We start from the raw sequence: 4907 nt of genomic DNA, 5'->3' as shown, positions 1-4907 counted from the left end.
GGAAACTATTTTTTCAATATACTTTAAAACTAGTCTTTTGGAAAAATACTCTTTCTTATTTAATATGTTTTTCAAGAAAGAAGTATACATGAGTTAATACTTATTATACCCATCTTTTATGACTTAAGCCTTAATTTGTTTGGAAAATTATTTTAATACTGGCTTCTTGTAACAAATCCTGAAATTAATTTTTATAAGATACTTTTTCATGATTAACTTAAGCCTTACAATATTTTTGAAAATCTCCTTTAACATTTGGATCATTTTTTGAAAATCTCTTTTAAAAATATACTTAGTTCTATATCTTTTAATATGATTTAGCCAAGTCAAATTTACACTTAGTCATTTTAACACTCTTAAACTTAGTCTATTTTGTGTTAGAGTTTGACTCTCCCTCTAAATCAGCCTAGAACCTTAGTCTATTTTTTAAACACTTGAATGTCTATTACTTGAATGCATGTTATTTTTTTTATGAATGTCAAAGGGGGAGGGTTATAGGGTTAAGAGTTAGAAATTAAAATAATTAAAACAACCCTGATTTAGAGCATGTCATTTGCATATTATGTCTGTACTTATTGCTTTAACATACTATTTTTCTAACTTTAACCCCGGTTGCCATTGCATCAAAAAGGGAAAGATTATTGGTGCAGTTTGCACTAACGGTCTAACTCAAGTTTTGATGAATGATAAATAGGTTAAAGTTAGGTTTGTTATGGGTTTAACCTTCTTACTAAGTGTGCAGGGTTGAAAGATTTAGAACCAGACACCAGGCTGAAGTCCAGGATGGTTGAGTCATGGCAGAAAGTCTAGTTGGGTCCACGGGGCCTGACAACTGGCTGAAGACCAAGTTGGTGGAGACTTGGCAGGAAGACCATGGTGGTTGAGCCTTGGTAAAAGACCTGGTGGGTTAGAGAAGTTTAGTAAATCTGCGCTAAGGTAAGTAAGATAAGTCACTAAAGGAGCGAACCAGTGAGGACGAGTTCCATTTTGAAACTTTAGACGTAGTCCAACTAGATCCACTTGGGTGATCTAAGTTGAGGTCTGGTTAAATCCTGGTCTGGATTGACAAGATCTAATTAATTTTAAATAGTCTGTATTTTATTATTATACTAAATCTATTTTATAAAGTTTATTTGGTATATGGACAAAATTAATTTTGCATGTGAACTCTGTAAAATTAATCTTCATTATTATTTATTTTTCTAATCTGAAATTTTATTAAATGATAAAATTATTCCTATAATAATTATTTAAAGAGGATAAAATTTCTTATAAAAATAATATATATATATATTATTTGAATTATTCTTTGATCCTAGATAAGATAACTGCTAGGTGTGGATCAGTTTACGTTTTCTTAAACATTTGCAGATTTAGATTAACTTGATAGTGCCTATATAAAGTTGCAGTCAGTGCATGAATCACAGAACTTCGACCAACGTTATTCTTCTGCGGCGGCCCGAGCTTCGACACGACCACGTCCAACTTCCGTCGAAAGATCACCCCCAACATCCGAGCTCGTCCAGATTTTCTATTGTTGGGTAACAAAGAAGTTGTTTTTAATATTTGTTTTCGGAATTTATTTAAAAGTTAAAAGTGTGGGGTTGTCACACTTTTGCTCATTATGTTCGCCTACTCTACCAAGTAGAGATTTAGTGGATTGTCCACAGGAAAAGTCTAAGGGACCTGGGCCTTCGGGTAGGAGTCATCGATGGCTCCGAATGAAGTAAAAAATTACTTGTGTCTTTCGTACTTATTTTTTTTCATTTCGTATTCTCTTTCCGCTACGCATGCTTTTCAAAGCACGTTTCTTTAACTCTAATTTAATAATACAAAAAAATTTTAAAAAGACACATGATTCATCCCCCCCCCCCCCCCCCCCCCCCCTCCCCTCTCACGTGCATCGGTCCTACAACATGTCCCATAATAAAACATTATAAGCTACACATGGCAACTGATGTAAACTTGATCAAGCATTTATTAGACACATTCTAAGACTTTGTAGATGAGTTGGGTAAAGTTAGCAAGGAAAGCTCAAATAGTGATTTGGTGTTAATATTTATTATTCTTTATCATATTTCTTTTAGAGTTTGTGAAGACTATCCTAGTTGGTAGAAGAGGAGAGCTTAATTTGTGGGTGATGATGAATAAAACTATTGTGTGTGTTTCTCAACAGGATAAAGTTATTATTCCATATTAATTTAAATGAGAGTTCAATGGTTACTCGGAGGTAGGATAGAAAGGGATAATTATAAGGCTAAAGATAAAAGTCAAGTCACAAGATGGTGCATATATACAATCAAAGTGGAGGCCATAATTGCTCTTGTTGTCTTAAGGGAAAAACATATATACCTTTTGTAACATTGTTTTTGGATTCAATTTGTGTGATGAATGTTAACATTAGGAAAGAGTTATTTTAGATTTTCGATACAATGTGAATAAGACCATGAATCTAGAAATTGGCTTGGTGGAGGTCCACATCTTTGAGATAGTAATTAAAACTTAATTTTTATTGAGGAGCAGTAAAAGGTCTTTGTTTTAAAAGTAAGAAAAACAAACTATAGAATATGCAGCCACTAGCACGCCAAGTAAAAGATTTTTTTCTTACAAGAAATTTACTAAGACATGGTAAAGGAAAAAATAAAATAACTATATAAGAATTCACCTTCAAGGGAGAAATCCACCATATTTATATTTAATAAAGTTAGAAATTAAATAACATAATCTAAAAAATGTGATTTACTTTTTTTAAGGGAGTGAGAAAAAAATTCACCATCCAGTAGAACTTCACACTATAATGGCACATATAACACAAATTAATAAGAATATCTGATTCACTGACATATATTCCCTATAAAGACTTGTAATTCAAACTTTCCTTCAGCACTTTTCTTCACTTATTATGGGTTTGAGGAACCATTCCAACTCATTTCCATCTTTTCCCAAAGTCTCCATTCTTTAAGCATATAAATACAAGAGATCAACAGCTACCAGCACTCCCCTCATCACTTAAAAAAAGTTAAAAGCAGTTGCTTTACTATGCAATTTTGTTCAACAACAATTAGACCACAGCAAGAGTACGGAAGACGAGGTAATTACTAAAACTTAAAAATGTTTTAGAAATTTTAAGATTAACAATGTTGGGAAATCACCATTATTTTCCATTTCTTCTCATAATGGATAAGATAACGATTCCAATGACCACTGCAACGGTGACAGCAAGAACAATTGCCAAGGTTTTGGCACTCACATGATCACCTGTAATTTAATTAGAACAAGGTGAATCAGCCTATGCTTTATGCTATATATGACACCTACATGACTCAAATATTTTCTTAAATTAATTCTTCTATACAAACCACAGCAGTCAATTTAAATGTAAATACTTTAAGAGTTTTTGTAGTTATTATCATTTTTTTTTAAAAAAAATCTGCTTTAAATCATTGAACTTTTTTTATTTAAAAGTAAAACAAATCTACTTTAAATCTTTGTGACTTTAAGAATTCTTGGAGGCAAAGAAAAGCTTCCTTTTTTCTATAATAATAAAAAACAGGAATTATTATAAAGTTGTGGATGGAAAAGGAGATGCAACGCGATCGCGCGTCTTCCAGAAAAGTATTGGAGTAAAACAAGCAGGCCACGCGGCTTACCGTGGTAGTGACCGGATCTAGCCAAGTCGTAAGCTCCACCGGACCAGTAGCTGACGTAGCACTTGCCGAGGTATACGTCGCCGGCATCTGCCGCCCCGCAGGCGTCCTTGACCTGTGCCACGGCCGCCGCCACGCACGAGCTGCACTCCGTAGGGCCCTGATCCCCGACGCACTGCGCCAGCGCCCGCACCCGTCCCGCCGCACCCACCCTGTATTCCCCGGTTCCACCACCGGCAAGCCCGGCCAGGGCAGCATCGCGCGAGCCAACGAGCTCGGAGCCGCCGCCGCACTTCTTGTAGACGAGGGAGGTGTCAGGATTGCCGATGAAAGAGTCGTTGCTATAACGGACGAAGCAGCCCTTGAGCTGGACGGCGGCGAAGGTCGCGTAGGGGCACAGGGAGGGGAGCTTGTCGAGGGCGGAGCGGACGCAGGTGGCGCAGTCGGAGGTGGGGAGGTCGGTGCGGCACTGGAAGAGGCCGTAGGCTGGGGCGGCGGCGTCGCGGCGTTGCAGGTGAAGTCGTGGTAGGAGGAGAAGGTGGCGGCGTTGGCGAGGGAGGTTAGGAGGGAGTCGACGTTTAGTTGGTAGGGGGAGCCGAGGTTATACCTGTTCTGGGAGCAGCCAACGTAGACGAAGGAAGTGAAGTCGTCGAAGGATGCGATGGTCATCGAGGGGAAAAAAGGAAAGAGGAGGAGGACGAAGAGCGACATTTGTAGTGCCAGGCCGCTGGGATCGTGCAGTTGAAGATGGAGGAAGAAGAATCTTGCATGGGATCAATATAATGGAATAGAGGGAGCAGTAGTGACCTGCGTGGTTGGCGGCCACAGACGTATATATATTATTAATGGATTTTAGAATTCATGATCTTAGGCTTTGGGTCCTCGTCTTGACGTAGACATGCATTTCTATTTTTTGTGAAAATTTTAATGTATCCACTATTTAACTCACGATGATGTTGAAAGAAAAAAGCCAAGAGTAGCAAAAGATGAATGAGAAAAAGAAAGCTACAAATACCTACACCACTGAGTATTTATAGCACTAAAAAAAAAATCATTTGCCATAAATTTTACGATAAATTTATCATAAAAATATTTATAATAAAAAATTTTCATCGCAAATAAGTCGTAGTCAAATTCTACGATGAAATAATATAAATTCATCATAAATTTGATAATAAATTTATTTTTTATCGTAAAATTTATTGTAATTTTGTAAGGAAAAAATCATTACACAATTTACATCAAAATTGACCTAGTCCC

At 36.8% G+C, this 4907-nt stretch overlaps 1 pseudogene; it reads right to left on the bottom strand.

Annotated features, from left to right (window-relative positions):
• Positions 1 to 2875: 2875 nt before the first annotated feature.
• LOC141844463 (plasmodesmata-located protein 7-like) lies at positions 2876 to 4417 on the bottom strand (annotated as a pseudogene).
• Positions 4418 to 4907: the final 490 nt, after the last annotated feature.

Source organism: Curcuma longa, chromosome 13 (assembly GCF_044706935.1).
Source record: "Curcuma longa cultivar G26 ecotype Majalengka, Jawa Barat chromosome 13, ITB_CL_G26_1.1, whole genome shotgun sequence".
Classification (NCBI taxonomy): domain Eukaryota; kingdom Viridiplantae; phylum Streptophyta; class Magnoliopsida; order Zingiberales; family Zingiberaceae; genus Curcuma; species Curcuma longa.
The sequence above is the reverse complement of the archived record's forward strand: the minus strand, read 5'-3'. Positions and strand labels throughout refer to the sequence as shown.